We start from the raw sequence: 21766 nt of genomic DNA, 5'->3' as shown, positions 1-21766 counted from the left end.
AAGGTCCGAATTAAATTTTTATATTGTCATTCTGATTCTGTAATTCTGTAATAATGAAATTTGTTCCTTAGTTGCAATTAAAATTATGTACCAACCACAAGTTTGTCCATCAGCAAAGATCACTAGCTTCCTATCTTCTTTGAGTAGCTGTGGTTAAATTGCAATTTTGGTTACTATATCACGTAACTTTAGCAATAACACTGCTCAAATACGTTAGCGTCGATGGAATTATTACATTGTTCTTTCATATAAAACAAAAGAGGCGCTCTTGGAGTCCTACTTGCTTCTCACTTCTTCTTCTGTCACTATAAACATTAGATCGCCATTTTTGTACGTCTGAGATATCTGTCAATAATGATGTTAATACTGAGTTACATGAATTATTATCTTATTGAACGCACATCTTAATCATCAAGAATTATCTATTTGGATTTTTTGATGTTTCATCTGATGAATTCCGCTGGGCAGTGACAGGTTGGTGGTACTGAAGCGGTACTATTAGTACTCTCCGTTTAAACCATTTGCGTGCCAATGATATTTGCGTCACTAGACTGATTGTCATGGCACACTGTGACTTAATAAAAAATTTCTATTTTTTACACTCATGAAATATGGCCTTTGGATATGAGAACGGGCCCATTTGTGTTTTTTAATGTGTCATTCTTCCCATATTCTGTGTATACTTCCCATGAGTTTGTGATTGTATGTAGTTTGGAACTGATGGATCTAGAAAGATGAGAACTAATCAAAGATAGAGGTGTAGTAGATATGTCAAAGTGTAGCCTGTGGGAATGGTAAGCCTGAGGGCTTCGTAAAAGACCGACAGAACTGAGAACAGAGGGTTTAAGGTGGCTACAACCAATGGCAGACGTCATCGATACAGTTTCGCATTGTTCCGTGTACATGGGGAGCCTATCGAACCACACGCACTGCTGCCCGAAGGAGAGAAGGTGATCGACCACGGTCAACTCAACAGCATATGACGCTACATTGTGCTAGAGGAAACAAGGGACCCACGTCAAACACTGGGTGGAACTGCAACCACAATTAACAGGACTACAGAGCATGCAATTTCACGCTCCACAGCGGTACGGCGACTGCATGAGCGTTGTCCCTTTGTCCAACGACCAGTATATTTTGTTGACATCCGCACATTGACGGCAACATTTGGGTTGGCGTCAAGAGTACAGGTACTGGAGCAACAAACAGAGGGGTCGTGTGCTCTTCTCGGGTGAGAAAAGATTCAGTCTGAGCAGTGATCCTGGAAGTTCCTCATATGGCGAGAGGTGGGAACACGTAATGCAACCAGAAACATTATCGAACGTGACGTGATAGTTTTGATGGCTCACTTGCTACGGTGTGATGAGACATGTTACATGAGCAACTGACCTGCAAATCTTTGAACGTGGTGCACACACCAGTCCATGTTGTTGTGACACTGTACTCCTTCAAATGGTTCAAATGGCTCTGAGCACTATGGGACTTAACATCTGTGGTCATCAGTCCCCTAGATCTTAGAACTACTTAAACCTAACTAACCTAAGGACATCACAAACATCCATGCCCTAGGCAGGATTCGAACCTGCGACCGTAGCAGTCGCGCGGTTCCGGACTGAGCGCCTAGAACCGCTAGACCACCGCGGCCGGCTGCACTCCTTCCTCATGTGCGTCTTCTAAGGGGTGCATTCGGCCCTGACTTCATTTTTACGGATGAAAATACGCCATCGCGTTGAACACGACCGGTGAAGGAGTTCTTGAAACGAGTGTGTATTCAGCGAATGGACTGGCCTGCCCTTCTTTCAAGTTAAACACCATGGAGCACGTGTGTGATGCGCTGGGGAGACGTATTGGAGGACGTCCACTATGCACCAGCGACCGTCCATCTGTTGTTAACGGCGCTGGTGAAGGAATGGAAAGCCCTACCATAAGAACTCCTCATCAACCTTGTGACCAGCGCGGAAGCTCGTCTCAGAGCACGCAAGAACGCGTAGTTGTCCGTGGTGACCGCACAGCCTAATAACAACTATGCTCCGCCCTTTTCAATAGCCAGGGTCCAACATAAAGCGATGTGAGTTTCAATAAAAGTGTTATTTTTCGCCGGCCGAAGTGGCCGTGCGATTCTGGCGCTGCAGTCTGGAACCGCGAGACCGCTACGGTCGCAGGTTCGAATCCTGCCTCGGGCATGGATGTGTGTGATGTCCTTAGGTTAGTTAGGTTTAACTAGTTCTAAGTTCTAGGGGACTAATGACCTCAGAAATTGAGTCCCATAGTGCTCAGAGCCATTTGAACCATTTTTTTTTTTTTTTTTTTTTTTTTTTTTTGTTATTTCTCTTCGTCTCACTGTGCATTTCTTTCAGTCACCTTCTGTACTGTAGTGTACTTCTATGTATGGTCCATGCTTCAGCGAGCAGTGGTGTTATTTGGCAGTGACACATCATACGAAAGTTAGTTTAGTCCGTGAGTTTTGCACACTTGTGTATCTTTCACGTGTCGAGACCATATCTTCGAGGTTTACATTATCTTCCAGCAAGATGATGCAAGATCGCGTTTTGACCGCGTTGTTCTGACGCAGCATGATACAGAGGATACTGTTGCCCTGACTAGCACGTTCTCCAGATCACTCATCCAATGAAAACATCTAGGCTTGGGTTGGCGACAGGCTATCATATCACCACTCGACAGCAACTACTGCTCATGAACACTAGCTGAGAGTTGAAGCAATGTGGAATATGTTACACGTATCGCCGGCCGGAGTGGCCTGGCGGTTCTAGGCGGTTCAGTCTGGAACCGCGCGACCGCTACGGTCGCAGGTTCGAATCCTGCCTCGGGAATGGATGTGTGTGATGTCCTTAGGCTAGTTAGGTTTAAGTAGTTCTAAGTTCTAGAGGACTGAACACCTTAGAAGTTAAGTCCCATAGTGCTCAGAGCCATTTGAACCATTTTTTTGTTACACGTATCTGTGATGTAGGCTCGGTTCAATTCGACGTCGAGCTGTGCACTTTGTATACTCAGGAACGGAGCAGGTTTAAGGCCGAAGCGACGTACGCCGCCGCATGGGGCGCCGAGCTAAGAGGGCGCCAGAGAAACCACAACAGCAACAGTTTTCCACAGGGCGTATAGAAAGTAATACCAGTAGTTTGGGGAGCCGAGATGCAAGGTTTGTCGACAGTGCGTGACGCAGTTAGTAGCGTAAACTGATATGGACGAGGCAAAAGAGAGGAGTGGGGACCAGGGACGCCAAAGGAAAAGTCGCTTGTGTTGAAAAATGTTCTCAGAATGGTCATGCCCCCAAATCTCGTTCCTAGGCGCTTCAGTCTGGAACCGCGCGACCACTACGGTCGCAGGTTCGAATCCTGCCTCGGGCATGGATGTGTGTGATGTCCTTAGGTTAGTTAGGTTTAAGTAGTTCTAAGTTCTAGGGGATTGATGACCTCAGAAGTCAAGTCCCATAGTGCTCAGAGCCATTTGAACCAAATCTCGTACGAAAGCAATAATGTATTCTATGTATGACGGTAGTATCTGTTCCCGAAAGAACACATACCGTGGATGACCATGCAGCTTTGCTAGAAATGAAATGATAATTAAATAGACACCCTAGCTGCAAACAGGTGTTGATATACTTCACTGGGGACATGTTGAAAATGTGTGCCCCGACCGGGACTAGAACCCGGGATCTCCTGCTTACATGGCAGACGCTCTGTCCATCTGAGCAACCGAGGGCACAGAGGATAGTGCGTCTGCAGGGACTTATCCCTTGCACGCTCCCCGTGAGATCCACATTCCCAACATGTCCACACCACTACATTCGTATATGATGGGCAAACATGTATTAGGCGCACTGCGAATGTAGTGGTGTGGACATGTTGGGAATGTGGATCGCATGGGGAGCGTGCAAGGGATAAGTCCCTGCAGACGCACTATCCTCTGTGCCCTCGGTGGCTCAGATGGATAGAGCGTCTGCCATGTAAGCAGGAGATCCCGGGTTCGAGTCCCGGTCGGGGCACACATTTTCAACATGTCCGCAGTGAAGTATATCAACGCCTGTTTGCAGCTAGGGTGTCTATTTAATTATCATGCATGGTCATCCACGGTATGTGTTCTTTCGGGAACAGATACTACCGTCATATATAGTTAAAATATGGCTTCCCGGCCATTGACCTTCTTGTGTGAACGCACACGCTATGATCGAACTCGTACGGGACTTGGTAGATTAATCTGCCACGAGTAATGAGTATGATGGGCAAAAATCTATTAGGCGCACTAGGAATGTAGTGGTGTGGACATGTTGGGAATGTGGACCTCATGGGGAGCGTGCAAGGGATAAGTCCCTGCAGACGCACTATCCTCTGTGCCCTCGGTTGCTCAGATGGATAGAGCGTCTGCCATGTAAGCAGGAGATCCCGCGTTCGAGTCCCGGTCGGGGCACACATTTTCAACATGTCCCCAGTGAAGTATATCAACGCCTGTTTGCAGCTAGGGTGTCTATTTAATTATCGTTTCAATAACGTATTCTTCCTACTATATTGTATAACCACAATAAGTAAAACTTCGTTATTGTTTTCCTTCCTAGTGTAATTTTAATGGAGCGCAGCGTACATTCGTTTCTATTAGGACTGTTGATCGGCGATATATTTTTCACCGATATATCGATAGCTAAATGGCGATATCGAGTGTCGATATTTTTAATTTATATTATATTTTTTTGCAATTTTTGATAAACATTTCAAGTTGTTGTTTTGAAGTTGTACTAGAACATAATTTTACTTTCGCTGTGTGAAGGAGTCTTGCTACTTTTTCAGCTTTAATGACGTCCAGTCTTTCTCTTTAACTGTCTGAAGCAAGTATAGACGGCACAAAGAAGAAGTCCGATTGAACAGGCGGAAGGCGGTGTGAATGGAATAACAAGGTATCAGATGCGAAGAGAGAGCACACCAGTTGCGTTAAAAAAAATTAACGCAACTAGTGTACTATTTATTCACATCGCCATTCTTCAAAAACAGTTGCTGAAACTGATGAACGAAAAGCTAAATGACAAGAGTGGTCTTCGTGGTGGACGGTGACTTGTGAGGGGAAATGGTGACGTAATCGGTGCACAGCGCTACCAACAGAAACTGCAACGTTTAAATTCAGCGTACAGTTTTGACACTACAGTTGCTAGGTCGCTAGTACTTCCAGAAATGAAAAAACAGGGAAGTAGACATGAAGTGTTCCACACAATTCCAGTATGTGACGAAATCGAACGACAGACCCATCGGACACGCTTTATTGTGCCACTTACCTGCAGTTACTATTGTTAGCAAAGTGGTTATCGCCAAGCGTGAACGCTCATCATCTTCCTTTCAACTCTTGCTCTGAGGGGTACAAGCAGGCTGCTAACTCGTTCGTGTACGGAATATCTCATAGTAAATCAATAGTTAAATATACGGCTCTAAAACTGACAGTATATTTATAATATGCAGCCCCTTTTTTTCTTTGCTGGTACGTCGATTTTTTTACGACGATGTATTTATATATTGATCATTCTTTACGACTTAGCGAGGACTGATAATACACTATTGGCCATTAAAATTGCTACATCAAGAAGAAATGCAGATGATAAACAGGTATTCATTGGACAATTATATTATACTAGAACTGACATGTGATTACATCTTCACGCAATTTTGGTGCATAGATCCTGAGAAATCAGTACCAAGAACAACCGCCTCTGACCGTAATAACGGCCTTGATACGCCTGGGTATTGAGTCAATCATAGCTTGGATGGCGTGTACAGGTACAGCTGCCCATGCAGCTTCAACACGATACCACAGTTCATCAAGAGTAGTGAGTGGCGTATTGTGACGAGCCAGTTGCTCGGCCACCATTGACCAGACGTTTTCAGTTGGTCAGAGATCTGGAGAATGTGCTGGCCAGTGCAGCAGTCGAACATTTTCTGTATCCAGAAAGGCCTGTACAGGACCTGCGACATGCGGTCATGCATTATCCTGCTGAAATGTAGGGTTTCGCAGGGATCGAATGAAGGGTAGAGCAACGGGTCGTAACAAATCTGAAATGTAACGTCCACTGTTCAAAGTGCCATCAATGCGAACAAGAGGTGACTCAGACGTGCAACCAATGGCACCCCATACCATCACACCGGGTGATACTCCAGTATGGCGATGACGAATACACGCTTCCAATGTGCGTTCACCGCGATGTCGCCAAACATGGATGTGACCATCGTGATGCTGTAAACAGAACCTGGATTCATCCAAAAAATGACGTTTTGCTATTCGCGCACCCTGGTTCGTCGTTGAGTACACCATCGCAGGCGCGTGCAGATGGTTATTGTCTTGCAAACGTCCCCATCTGTTGACTAAGGGATCGAGACGTGGCTGCACGATCCGTTACAGCCACGCGGATAAGATGCCTGTCATCTCGACTGCTAGTGATACGAGGCCGTTGGGATCCAGCACGGCGTTCCGTATTTCCCTCCTGAACCCACCGATTACATATTCTGCTGACAGTCATCGGATCTCGACCAATGCGAGCAGCAGTGTCGCGATACGATAAACCGCAATCGCGATAGGGTAGAATCCGACCTTCATCAAAGTCGGAAACGAGATGGTACGCATTTCTCCTCCTTACACGGGGCATCATAGCAACGTTTCACCAGGCAACGCCGGTCAACTGCTGTTTGTGTATGAGAAATCGGTTGGAAACTTTCCTCATGTCATTACGTTGTAGGTGTCGCCACATGCGCCAACCTTGCGTGAATGCTCTGAAAAGCTAATAATTTGCATATCACAGCATCTTCTTCCTGTCGGTTAAATTTCGCGTCTGTAGCACGTCTTCTTCGTGGTGTAGCAATTTTAATGGCCAGTAGTGTATATATTCAATGAAGATCCATATATTGGATTCCGGTATTCTTAAAAATATCAACAGTCCTAGTTTGTATGTTGTTTCTCATTTTTATAAACCTATTGATAGTGACTAGTGAATGGAATCGGATATAGTCATCAAAGAATTTACGTGAGCATTTGGCTGAAACAGAGTTTAATGTTAAAAAGAGTGTGTTTGTTGGTGCTCTCTACCAGTAACATGGCAAATGTGAAAAAGTTCATGAGAATGATACCAGAGCTACTGAGAACGACTCAATTGTTCCTGCTCGTGCTAACATTTACTGTGCTGTGAATTACTGGCAGGCAAGGGACCGTGTTTGGATCAGCGTCTCACCAGTGTCGAGTGGCGCCCTGCAAATGCAGATCGTGGCAGCTGCACGAGGTACACGCCGCCTGAGAGCGGCTGACGAGGCGGGGCGCCGCGTCCTTGCAGAGCACGCGCGCAAACAATACGAGCGGCAGGCAGCGAGGCGAGAGCGCACGCACGTGCGTTTCGCGTGTCGCCTCACGCGTGCCGACGCGACGTGCTGCCGACCACCACCGCAAGGACGCGTCAAGGCTGTCGCGGCTCACCTGTCTGCAGGCCCGCGTGCGAGCGTAGCTGCCCTACACGGGTACTATCCTGCTGCTCCCCGAATGCAAAAACGTAAACTCTGCTATGCAAGTTGAAACGTTCTCCACAGCGGGAACGAGTTAATAATTAAAGGTTACGAGGTATCTCTTTTTCAACCTGAATAATTATTACACTGTAGCGCCAAAGAAACTGGTATAGGTACGTGTATTCAAATTCAGAGGTATGTAAACAGGCAGAATACGGCGCTGAGGTCGGCAACGCATGTAGAAGACAACAAGTGTCTGTCTCAGATCGATTACTGCTGCTGCAATGGCAGGCTATCAAGATTTAAGTGAGTTTTAACGTGGTTTTATAATCGGCGCACGAGCGATGGTTGCAGCATTTCCGAGGTACCGATGAAGTGGGGATTTTCTCGTATGACCATTTCATGAGTGTACCGTGAATATCAGGAATCCGGTAAAACATCAAATATCCGATATCGCTGCGGCTGGGAAAACATCCTGCAAGAACGGGACCAACGGCGACTAAAAAGAATCGTTCAATGTGACACCAGAAGAGCAACCCTTCCGCAAATTGCTGCTGATTTCAGTGTTGGGCCATCAACAAGTGTCAGCATACGAACCATTCAACGAAACATCATCGATATGGGCTTTCGGAGCACTAGATCCACTCGTCTACCTCTGATGACTCCACGACACAAAATTTTACGCCTCGCCTGGGCCCATCAGCACCGACATTGGACTGTTCATGATTGGAAACATGTTGCCTGGTTGGAGGAGTCTCGTTACAAATTGTATCGTGCGGATGGGCGTGTACTGGAATGGAGAGAACCTCATGAATCCACGGAGTCTGCATGTCAGCAGGGGACTGTTCAAGCTCTTTAATGGCGTGGGGCGTGTATAGTTGGTAAAACATCAAATATCCGACATCGCTGCGTCTAGAAAAACATCCTTCAAGAACGGGACCAACGGTGACTGAAAAGGATATGGGACCCCTGATAGGTCTACATACGACTCTGGCAGGTGAAATGTACGTAAGCATTCTGTCTGGTCCTCTGCATCCATCCATGTCCATTGTGCATTCTGACGGACTTGGGCAATTCCAGTAGGACAATGCGACTCCCCACAAGTGAAGAATTGCTACGAAGTGGCTCCACACTTCCGCTGGCCACCAAACTCCTCAGACATGAACATTTTTTAGCATATCTCGGATGCCTTGGAAAGTGCTGTTCAGATCTCCACCCCTTCGTACTCTTAGGGATCTATGGACAGCCCTGCAGGATTCATGGCGTCAGTTCCCTCCAGCACTACTTCAGACATTAGTCGAGTCTATGGCACGTCGTTTGCGGTACTTCGGCGTGCTCACGGGGTCCCTACACGATATTAGGCAGGTGTACCAGTTTCTCTGGCTCTTCAATGTATAAAAACTGTAAGGCGGAGTGGATCACTCAGGCAGTTGTACAGAGAAATGTGACAAAGGTATTTCCACGGGGACCAGTCTACGATGCTGTATTTTGGCACGAAATTTCAGAGCGTCATTGGACTCCTGAAACCAAATAAAGAAGTAACTAGAGTCATAGTATATCCAGCCTCTTGGCGGGTCTACACTCTGAATGGAAACGAAGTGTAACAAAGCACTGGCCCTGGCGCAGGACTCGTTTCTGTAACAGAAACTGCATGTGTTAATAAAAGAATTACATACAGAGTGCTAGTGATCATGTTTTTCCCTGTAACCTACAAAATGGTCATTGAAACGAATATGTATTTACTGTTAAACTTAAGATAGTTCATTCTTTCTGCAGAGTTATGATCATAATTTATTTAGTGACTGACTTTACGCCCGTGCTTCGCAAAGGAAGTCAATGAAAGGCTATCGCATACCGTCGCTTTTTATAGCGCCTTGCCTCAGTTGATAAAAACGCAACCGTTTTGGGGTTGGTTTGTCAATAAATTCGTTCTCCCTTGCCGAGAATTCAAATACAATAGAAAGAAGCACAGCAACTTCGTTAAGTTTTTAATACTGAAAGCGAATCATTAAATCCATACTTCATCGCCAAGTAAATTCAATGATAGTTTGTATTCGTAAAGATAAGAATGAGGAGCTTAATTCTGTCACTGACGTAAACTTCCGCCAAGTACTTGTGTCACTGAGGTAATAGAACAGCACTACGTTATTTGTCCGTTGCTGTATTACGAAATCAACTGCATTACATAGTGGTTCTTTGGTCTGCTACGCAGTCGTTAAGGTAAACGCCCGAACTACTAATATTGGAACTATCAGATCTATTATTCACGGATTCTGATGAATCTTAGGTATGTTGTGGAGCCACCTGTCCTTAGAACTGAGCTAGCAGCTTTTCATGCGTCTGCTCCTAGATACCGAGAAAATCGATGTTGAAGTTTTTTGCGTCTCTCCTACACCTGTAACGTTTATCGCTTTTCCATCAAACGAGCGTAGCGGATACCACACTGGTGGTTGGCGCTCAACCCTACGTACATTTTTTCCCAAATTTCATTATCAAATAATATACGTCATGAAAAGTTATTCAGAAATAACTATTTTCGTCTTACTACCTCAATAATCACAGCAAACGTTCTTCCAAGTTGTGTTCCGTTCGTTGCAGAATCTTTGTACTCGCTATCGCTTGCGTCTCTTGCTCTGCTAGAATAGAATACTTAGCATTTGAGCAAGCGGAACAAAAAATTGTTGAGCGCCATGCACGCCTTACATGTTCACTGATTTTTCAGAAGCGATATCGCAGAACACAGTTCTTTCCAATTCTGATTCTTCTTTCTTCGATTAGCCTCGATGTAAACCATTTGTACTTGATCATTTATGAGAAAACTGGCGCACTAAATTGAAGAAGAATTAAATAATGCATTTTTCTGGAATCTTTCCTCGAAGCGACTACTCTATTAGTCTTCCGTAAGTCGGGAACATTTTGAACTTTTTTGTGACAATTTAAACTTACCTGTAAAAATTAACATTTGGCAAAACTGAGTACATTTGGGTGGGATAATTGCTACGGTGCAGATAGATGCTTGTCTTTCATTTGATCGTTAAGTGTCTGACCAGGTTGCCCTCCACACCGAGATCTTCCCTGATTTCTCGCTGGTCACAATCACACATTTTTAAACTTAGGATTCAACTCGTCAATTTTTCGAACATTCCAACCAAATTTCCCTGATGGATAGTACATTCATATGAATATGCATGGAAATCTCTTTCATGACGCAGTTGTACTATGCTGTACAGTGAAAGAATAACAAATGCTCTTCAAATCGGTTTCGCTCCTTGTTCCGCGATGAATCTGTTGAACGTCGTTTGGTACTGGGAGCCAGTTTGATCCATATTAATTACATAACCGAGATCAAAATTACGCATGACTACTTTCTACTGTACCTGGTATCCTTCCGCTGCTGCTAATACTTCTTCTATTATTGAGAATTCCTAGGGAGGTGAAATATTTGGAATTTTAACTGTGAACCACAATCTGAATACATATTGTAAGAAAGTGTGCTGTAATGATTGGTTTATGACTTGAACTGCTACTGCGAAAATAACTGTTTCTGAATAATTTTTCATGCAATATACTGCTTAATGTTATTGTGTATGATGAAATTGAAAAGAAAATGGTATAAAGGGAGGGTTTGATCCGCAGTGTCATCGCTACGCTCGCTCGGTCGAAACACAATGAACGTAATAGGCATAGCAGATATGCATTAAACTTCAGTACAGATTTTCTAGGGAACTAGGGGCCGTCGCATGAAAATTCTCAAGCCAGGTACTGAGGACAGCTCCTTCTACAACATGTCTGAGGCCCACCAAAATACGTGACTAACAGGTCTGATGGTTCCTTATAGATTGAGCAGGCTCCTAATACTTTAAATTGGAGTATCTTTTCTTTCTGTCTGTTTTTCATTTCGAATACAAACTATACGTTACCCCAAGCTACGCTCAAGTTACCTCTGATAACCTTGAAAATGTGGCTAGTAGTTTTCGAGATTAGCGTGTCCAAACAGACACGATGATTTTAGATGAAACTTGAACTAGCGATACATTTTTTCGTGATCCAATTTTTATGAAATTAATCTTGTAGGTTGCCCCAAGCTACGCTCAAGTTAGCTGTGAAAACCCCATGAAATTTCGTCTAGTAGTTTTGGAGATGAGCGCGTTCAAAAAGTAAATTTGATAGTTTTACAGACTTGTTATTCGTATAGATAGATTTTCCAGCGCGTTGTAGCAACGAGTCATTTTTTTGTAGCACATTATTTTTTTCTATGAAGTAACTCATGTGTACACACCAACTATGAACAAATCAGTTTAAATGAAGTTTGTATCTACATCCATACTCTGAAAATCACTGTGAAGTGCATGGCAGACGCCACACCCCTTTATACAAGTTACTAGGCCTTTCTCCCATTCCAATCACATGCTGATAGTGGGAAGCATTATTGCTCAAATGCCGCCGCGCATGCTACAATTAGTGTAGTTTTGTCTTCGCAGTCCTTTTGGAAGAGATACAGAGGGGATTGTAGTATATGCCTAGATCCATCACATAAAGTTTGTTCTACAGACTTTCTAACTTGTTTTTCACCAAATAATCTGCATCTATCTTCAATCGCCTGCCTTTCAGCATCTCTGTGACACTCTCGCACGGCTCGCACAAACCTGTGACCATTCGTGCCACCCTTCTCTGTACTCTTACAGTTCCCTTGCTAGTCGTATTTGGTATGTGTCCAAACACTTGGGCATTGCTAGCATGGACCCATACTTGTGTTTTGTCTTTCGTAGACTGATAACACCTCTCTAGTATTTCACCAATGGACCGCAGTCTCCCACGCTTCACGTTCGAATGAAAACTATGTGATCCACTTCATGTCACTACAGACCATCTTCGTACCACTTTCAAATCTTAACAAGATCAGACTGAATATTTGCGTAGGTAATTTCAGACAGTACTGTTGTACCAAGCATATTGCAACAAACGGTGTATTTCTATCGCTGCTCGTTTAGTTTTTATTGCCGTTTCAAATATACCGGTCATTTTTGAAACACCCTGTAGATATCTGCATCGTCTGCTAATTTGGAAATCGAAGAGCACGGCATCTACCAGGCTGCTTTGACCCATATCATAGCACGCACATGCAGAGAGTACTGCTCTAACAGTTTTATATGTAATCAACCAAGCTTTGAATAATTTTCTGCTCTTGGCTAGTTACATTTTATAACCATGGTGTGGTCAACTTCGTACCTAGGTACCGATCCCTCAGTAAACCTGATCTGGGTTACGCTTTGTAACGATGGTGGTGTGACCAGCGTTCTACGTAGTTACTGATTCGTTAGTAAACTTTATCTGAGGATGGTTGTTAGTCAGCCGAAACAGGACACAAGCAATTTGAAATTTCATTTTTATTGCGACTATTAAAATTTTTCACAAGTAACACACATCACAGTATCTCCTTTATCCTATGATGAAATATTTTATAAACGTGTTATTTTGTAAGTTACAGAATAAAGATTTTATCTTAAATACCCTGTATAATGGCTGATCGTTATACGGTAAGGCTCTTCTGAGTAATCTAGATATACCAGAAAAGTAGTATGGGACTTGTGAGTTTGCCTTCATATAGACACTTTGTTTATTCTCCCGTAAGTGGTTTCCGTGATAACTCGCCATAAACAGTGCTTTTTATTATTATTATTTTACTTTTATATTTCTTACATGTCGCTTTTTTCAAAACCCACTGTATGCTTCTCATATAGTATGTCGTATGTTGGCCTTGATTTGCTATGTAAGTGGTTTGAAAATATATACTTAAGCATTCGGATTCGCGCCGTGCCATCGGCATTATAAATGATGTATCGGGCTTCATCAGACCATGCAACGCTCTTCCACCGTGATAACGTCCAGTGCCGACGGTCACGTGGCCATTTCAGTCGTAGTTGCCCATGTCGTAGCGTTAACATTGGCACATGCATGGATTGTCAGCTGCGGAGGCCTATCGTTAGCAGTGTTCAGTTCACTGTGTGTTCAGACATACTTGTACTCTGCCCTGTATTATTAAAGTCTGGTGTCAGTTCCGCCACAGTTCGTCGCCTGACCTGTTTTACCAGTCTACCCAGCCACGACTCCCGATATCTGTAATGAGGGATGGCCCCCCAAACCCACAACTTCTGGACGTGGTTTCACCTTGGTTTCGCCACTTGTTGAAGACACTCAACGCAGCACTCCTCCAACACCCGACAGATCTTGCCATCCCGAAACGACAGATGAAAAGATTTTACGATATAAAGCTTATAAGTTGTATCCTTGGTGTGCACTATCTTTGCTACGTGCACAGATAATATCTTTAGTTCGGGTTTCGAGAACATGACACTTCCCACCACCTCCTGCGGGTGGTAGAACCGGCGATGAGGGCACTGGAAACAAGGGAATATCTTGGGGCAGTGTTCCTCGACGTCTCCCGAGCGTTTGACTCGATGTGGCGCGACGGTCTCGAGTTCAGACTTTTTGAACAAGGGATACCGACATCTCACATGACGCTACTGCGGTCTTACTTGTCTGAACGAACCTCCCACGTGAGGTCCGACGACGGTACGTCCACAGACCAGCAGAAACGTGCAGGCGTGCCGCAGGGGTCGGTTCTCGGCCCCTCGCTGTACTGCCTGTACACTACCGACGCCACGAAAGTGGGAGTTGAACTGGCGCTGTAAGGGGATGATATGACCCTGTTCAATCGCAGCATGAACGTCCAAGTGCTGAGAAACCGCCTCCAAAACGGGTGCAACGCCTTGGGCTCAAGGGCAACAAAATGGCGGCTGAAATTCAACGCCACGAAGAGCCAGGCAGTTGTCTTCACCCGAACACTTCTGCCGCCAGGGCTTATGCCAGTCGAAATCCTGGGAGAACTTATCCCATGGAGTGGGACGGCGAAATACCTAGGGGTTACCCTAGACCGCAGGCCCACCTGGAAGCATCACATTCGTGATGTGAGAGCAATAGGACGCCTTCGCGCCCTGTATCAGCTGCTAAACCCGCAGTCGCCATTGCCACCGCAACACGGCATCACGCTATACCTAACACTGGTTCGCCCACTGTTGGAGAATGCGGCCGTGGTCTGGGGGAGAGCCGCAGATTCTAACATTGTGACTATGCAGCGGATACAGAACCGCCCCCTGAAGACTGCTATGCATCTTCCGAGGCGCTACTCGACACGCCAACTCCACGAGGACACCGGGATCCTGCCTCTCCGAGACAGGTTTCGCGTCATCGCCAGGAAGTTCTACGATAAAGCGAGCCACTCCCGCAACCGGCTCATCCGTGGACAAGGCCAACAACCTCATCACAGGCCAACCACGCTTTGGCCTGATCTGCTGAGGGATTAAGTTTTACTAATCCCCCCTTAGAGTGTGTCTTTCTCTTTTTCAGGTTACACCAGCAAGGACAAATCAACAGGAGTGGTAAGATATATTCTCTCTCCCACAGGAACCGTAGGAATGACAAATTTTGTCCAAATTGCACCATCTCGAGCCAAGGATAGGCTCGTCCTTTTCAGCGTCAGCGTCAGACGACATGTACTCATGTCAGATAGTCTTATATTCTGACAGAATGTAAGTTGTGTACATGTCTCATCAATTTTTATAATTACGCTACTATCTTAATGAAATGTTTGTTTCATTATGTTTATACACCCTATGCTTCATTTTTGTATTTTTGTGTTTAGGAAACTTTTGCAGTGTTACTTGAAAATGGCCCTAAGGCCGAAATTGAAATCGCAATAATAAATATTTCATACAGTCAACGGCGACTATGATGTCTTTTAAAAAACATCTCCGAAATGCTCGTGCCGAGCTTCCGGGCCATCAGTCTGCCCTCGGTCAAACTCAGACAGATCGCGCGCCTTCCCCATTCTACACGCGTACAGCACGCTCACTGATAGGTACTACAGGTACCGTGCGTGTGTCTGACTAGCAGTCATTCGTCGCCAGGTGACGCTGCTATCGCCTAGACTAGTTTATATCGATAGTGGCTCGGTGGTCATAATGTTCTGGCTGATCATTGTACGTCCATCGGTCATACTTGTGCTAACAGAATATCAATGTAAAGGAAGTAGACCTGCAAATTCACAACCAAGATCTCTTTAGATATTGACTTATTCAGTTCCATTCAGATTCTTTCCGTAATCGTTAATGCGAGTGAGTGATTTTCTACTTAATTAGAGTCCTACAGTAAAAAGAAAAATCGGTACTGTGATGAAAAATTCATTCCAACAAACAGCTTTTGCGTGAAACAATTAGAGAGAAAATTTAATTTACTGCCGGCCGGGTTGGCCGAGCGGTTCTATGCGTTTCTGACTGGAACCACGAGACCGCTACACTCACAGGTTCGAATCCTGCCACGGGCATGGATGTGTGTGTTAGATTTAAGTAGTTCTAAGTTCTATGGGACTGATGACCTCAGAATTTAAGCCCCGTAGTGCTCAGAGCCATTTGAACCATTTTAATTTACTTATTCATAGTTAGTGTTTATAGATTGCAGTTTCCTTGTTTACTTAAATATACGTCCGGTTTAGACTGGCGTTCGCAATATTTTCGTGCTACAGTTCATAACACCAGATTCGTCTGACTTAACTAAAATAATGTAATGCTTTCTTTTCATACTGACTGTTGTGCGGTTCGTAGACGAGCTTGAATGCCTAAGCAAATCATTACTTCCACGATCACGGTCGAAATTTAGTGAACTAAAGGAATGCAAGTCATACAGCGGTTATGTTCTATTTGGTGGAGAAATTCTGCTTCTACGGATGGTTGTGTAAAATGAAATGGGGCACCCTGTGTGTCTGTCAAAGTATGTTACCAGCAAGGGAAACAGAAACTTCCTATCCGACGTACTCACTTGTTTGTTCGCTTTTGGTCCCTGTTCAGTCAGCAAGGCGATGAATAATGCCTTAGTTCTGAAACTGTCAGCATGGTGAGTGGACATGATGATGCTTTTGCACTCCCTAGGTCGGCCAGTCTGCACGAGATGTGAGTGGCGGTTGAGCAGTCATGGATGAGAAAGGTTACCTAACGGTTTCGGTGTCTCTTAGTAACCTTCGCACAACACATCGCCGCCATCAGCAAGGCCAAAGCGGATGCTTCATGTCATCACTCAGGAGCCTCTAAATGAACTGTTCGCAAGTGTCTCTCTGCATTTGTATTCTGAGTGTTGAGTGGAGGGTGCACAGTGTATCATTACCGTTACCCCTTTCTTATTTTATCTGTGCGTGATTTGTGCCAAGAACGACTGTAGTTACGCGTCCATATAACCATAAATTTCCTTACTTTTATGGGTATGATCGTTTCAGAGAACAGCAAGAATATCAAAGGATTCCAGTATTTAAAGCAGAGGACGACGGAAAAAGTACACTGAGGTTCTCTACGAAGAAGAGAAATTGTCTGCTGGGCTGATAGTAAAACAAATGGACGTGGTTAAGGAGGACACGGGCGATCGAATAGAATTTCATGTAGTTTTAGAAGTCTTCGGACTTAACAGGGCAGATTGGAGGTACAAATTTCTTCAGAACACTTAAAATGATTACGCGAAGCGTCAACCAAATGATTATTCAAGTAGAATTTAGTACTTGTTATGGAAAATGTTATTTCCATTTACTGGCTCTTAAAACTGGAAACATAATAGAGTAATTTGATTACACTGTGTACTGACAGTTGTAGTTAAATTCTTTTTTTTTAACTTATAAAATACGTATTGAGGAATGCAATGTAAATATAATATTTATGGGTATCTCCACTTCTTGGTATATAACTTTGATATTTAAAGTTGAAAAACAAAATCTGCTATCTTCCTACCCTAATATTTTCTTATTTATAACCGATTTTCAGCTTTTGCTTGCATTCACAAGACGCACTATTGTAGGAACCAAACAGCACAGGTAGAACCTCTGGTCATGACATTAGGTGAGATATATCATATCAGGTGTTCATTATTCACATTGTGCACCAAGCACAGTAAATTAGGGGGTTGTATCTTAATTTACAAGATGGATTGTATTAAATACAACACATAATGAAGACACACAATATTAAAGCATTCACACACACGTTACATGAATATAATACTAAATGTTGCAAGGAAAAACAATTTGATTGTAATAAAAGAAAGTGGAGATTATTTTGTTTGTTGGGATTGAGGTCTTAAGCTTCACATGAGCCAAACAGCCAGCCACACACTCCCAGACCTCAGTCCCAATGGAGAGATGCGGAGGAGTCTCTACTGGCAGCGAGTGAGCGCATTGGGTAGACCCGGACATGGCTCATGTAGGCACAAATGACGCCTGGCACCTTTGTTCAGAGGCCATTCCTACAGCTTGCTAGCTGATTTATCGAAGACACATAGTTTCACCTGCAGAGTGGAAACAGAGCTATCGTTTTTCAGCATCGTTCGCAGGACAGACTGCGGTCCTCTGGTTTGGAGCAGAGTGGAGGATCTAAATCCGAAGCTCAGACGTTTCTGCGGCAGTATCTGATGCAGGTTTCTCAACCTCTGCTATCTGGCGGAGGATTGGAGGGTACAACTTAATAGGTCAGGCGTGCACCACACGCCAGAAGCTACTACTAGGATAGCTGAGTAATGTGGCACACACACGTGTGTTTCTTAGGTTAGACAAATCACTTCACCATCCTGATAACATGCATTCTGAGTCCAAACAGAATAGCTTTCTTCACAGCCAATCGGTGAAATAAAATGTTAGTATGGTATTAGTTATGTAGTGGCAACTTCTGCCCCTGAATGTAACAGTATCACCAAATGTAGCAAAAGAGGTAGAAGGCACCATATTAAGACTCGTCCTAGCTTAAAAGCGATTTATTGTTTCAAACTACAGTGCCCCTGTTCCTTTCGATCTGCGTCACTGGGTCCCACAATGCTAGGGACACCACTTCGCTGTCTGCAAAATGGCTCGGTACAGAATGGCTGCCTCAGTGACCCGTGCACACACTGCTGTGAGTCGGCCTGGTACGGCAGCGAAGTTGCGGCGGCGTCAGGATGCCAGCAGTTAAGTCAGTGGTCTGGGACCCAGCCAACTCAGCGCTGCTCAGTGTGAGTCGCAGGCGGACAGCCGCGTGCTTCTCGCTGGCGTGGCTAAGATCGCGGCGACAGCAAGCACCCGCGATCTGAAGTCCGAAGCTGCAGCCCTCGCCTCGGGATGCCTCTGGCGTGTGTTGGAAGCCAGGACGATTGCCCACAGTAGCGAGCCGTGGAGTGGCCCACCGCTGGCTGGCTACGGACCCTGCGTCATCCCCAGAGGGTCGAATCAGCGACCCGCCGTGGACTGGAACGCTGACGCCCCATCTGCTGCTGCGTGTATCTGGTGGTGTGACATGCCCCACCGTCCAGGAGAACTGCCACACTTGAATCAATCTCTTTAGAAACCTGCACCTATTTATACGCGGCTGTGCGCCTCTGTTTTGCCATACGCGACGCTTTGCGTCACATAACACGCTAGGCTGGCCAGTCGGTCCTTTCTGCCTGTGATTTGCAACATGCAAAACAGCTACGTATACTCTTTCCGCAATTCGACAGCCCTGTGGCGTCTATTCTACTTCGCACCTGTTGGTATGCGTAACTCACTGCAATCCGGCCTGCCCCTGGCTGTATTTGTGCTCAGAATATTGCACAAAACTAACTTTCCCTATCCTAAACGGTGGTGCTGCTATAGTTAACTGCAAGAGCCTCTATAGGAAGGTTCCCGAATTGATCTCGCTTATAAACGATAATAATGGCCACATACTACTTGAAACAGAAAGCTGGATGGATCCAGAGATTAGTGACAATTAAGTTTTTGGGCTCGAATGTTTATAGCAAGAACAGACTGAATGCTGGTGATGGATGCTGGTGGCAGAGGCTTGTTTATAGCAGTAAAAAATACAATTATATCTGGTGAGATTACAACAGCCTCAGGATGCGAAATAATTTGGGTGAAGATAAGTATTAAGTGTGAACAAAACATGGTAAGCGAATGCTCTTATAGACCACCTGCCTGAGCAACAAAAATGGTTCAAATGGCTCTGAGCACTATGCGACTTAACTTCTGAGGTCATCAGTCGCCTAGAACTTAGAACTAATTAAACCTAACTAACCTAAGGACATCACACACATCCATGCCCGAGGCAGGATTCGAACCTGCGACCGTAACGGTCACGCGGTTCCAGACTGGAGCGCCTAGAACCGCACGGCCACACCGGCCGGCCCCTGAGCAACAGTGGTGGCGGAATAGTTGCGGGGAAACTTGGAGTATATTTCGCGCACATTTACTGGTCATGTTAAAGTTTTAGGTGAGATTTAAACTTACTATCTACAGACTGGGAGATTCCAGTGGCTAAACGGGTAGTGGGGTCATAGAATCATGTGAAATTGTTTAAGTGCCTTATCCGAAAATTATCTTGAGCAGCCGACTCATCACGATAACAGTTTAGGCCTGCTGGTGACAAACAGACCCGAACTTTTCTACCCAGTTAGCACAGATATCCATGGTCTAGGGGTAGCGTCTTTCATTCATAATCAAAACGTCTTCGGTCCCAGGTGAGAATCCTGCCACTGCTTAAAATCTGATTAATAATCAGCATTGACGGCCAAAGACTTCCGGTATAAGAAGTCACCCTCATTCTGCCAGGTCCTTGTCAGAGAGGGCGGAGGAGCGGACAGAGGTTCAGGGCACCCTATTGTCCTAGGGGTGGAAAACTGCCCCCAAAGGCTGAAGAATCAGCAATGATCAACGGCATAAAGATGCAGAAGGCAATGGAAACCACTGCATTAAAGACACGTAACGTACACTCTTTGACATAAAACTTGACCGGCGGCCGGCCGCTTCAGAGGCTAAGTCCGCGCCGATCGCGACATGGGACGAAAAAACTGGCCAACTCGCTAATTCTCTAAGTCCGGTTATCTGCACAATCTGGCAACACTGTAGACTGCGGAACTTCCTGGAGGAAAACTTGTCCCATGATAGAGAAGCTCTATGCTGATTACGCCTGTGGTCTAGCGGTAGCGTGCGTTGTTTCTGTTCATAATGGCAGTGGATCGAGAGCAGCTGGCATAAAATATTTTTATAGCCTCTTCTGTCTGAATGCTGAAGACGTGAATGTAATGGTAGCGCAGATTCAATCTATTTCGCTTTGTGACACGCCGATATCAAAATTTTATCCAGTAACGATTTTGCGGCAGATTTCCTGCAGACTGTCCTCCTCTGGACGCCGTATGCGGCAAAGCTCCGGGGTCCATTTGCTGGCTACTGGCAGCGGCCGTGGCGACAGCAGCGGCGCTGCACTCTCCCGTTCTTTATCGAAAGCGCCTGCTACCGCTCATCGCTTTTGATGATTTAAAACGCTTTATTATTAAATGTTGCTCCACAGAAAATTTCTACAATTTCCATTCACGCTCAAAAGCAACGGAGACAGACGCCCTGATTAGTAGACATTAATCGGCAAGAGCTGAGTATGGCCCGAAATTAATTTTATAGACTGGGACGAAATTAAACCACCTCACTACATTCGATGAATTTATAAATGCTTCATACCTCGTTTCTTTTCCTTTCAAACTCAATTATTTGCGCAACTTTTGGTCAATGTTTGGATGTTTTCGTCAAGCCAGAGTGAGCGTCTGTGGTGTAAAGTGTATTACAGTTCTTGTTTCACTCATTATGGTAAGTCTATGCGATAAACTGTGTGAATACCTTGCAATGCATACTCTGTAGCAGTGCAGGAACACTGCACATTTGGAGTTCCATGTATGAGTTCATGAAGTATTTATTGTTGATCGGAAGTGATAGTTAAGGTCATCGGATTTAAACCAGAAAAATTTGTCGTTTTGAAGGTTTCAGAGAACGGAAAGGAATTGCTAACGCCGGTGTTAGAAAACGTCTACAGTTAAATGCTATTGCAAAAATTTAGAAGAAGGGAACTATATTAATGAACATGTGCACTTCATAAACAACCTTCTGACATGTTAGACCTATATGACGAACAAAGCTCAAATTTATATCGTTGACAGTCGGTTTGAATCTTTTCAGGGTCTATTTTACAGTGAAGCACCTTGGAATTTGCAAAGCAGAAATCCATGATATTAACTCAATTTACTAAGTCGAAATCGGACGAAGATTGATGTTTAAAGGCATTCTACAGATTTCGCATAAGAAATTTTTACTAGAAGTTTGCAACTCCATTAATTAAAATGGAAAATAAAAGGCTGTAGTCAGCGGCTTCTACCGTGATTCGAACTGCTATGTCTTATAGTACAAGCACTGCAACGCA

General features: G+C 44.7%; 1 non-coding gene across 1 annotated transcript; it reads left to right on the top strand.

The window, feature by feature from the left end:
- Positions 1-3928: 3928 nt before the first annotated feature.
- On the top strand, positions 3929-4003 carry Trnat-ugu (transfer RNA threonine (anticodon UGU)). The gene has a single exon. It is a non-coding gene; the product is annotated as a tRNA-Thr (tRNA).
- Positions 4004-21766: the final 17763 nt, after the last annotated feature.

Source organism: Schistocerca nitens, chromosome 8 (genome assembly GCF_023898315.1).
Source record: "Schistocerca nitens isolate TAMUIC-IGC-003100 chromosome 8, iqSchNite1.1, whole genome shotgun sequence".
In the NCBI taxonomy this organism is placed as follows: Eukaryota; Metazoa; Arthropoda; class Insecta; order Orthoptera; family Acrididae; genus Schistocerca; species Schistocerca nitens.
The sequence above is the reverse complement of the archived record's forward strand: the minus strand, read 5'-3'. Positions and strand labels throughout refer to the sequence as shown.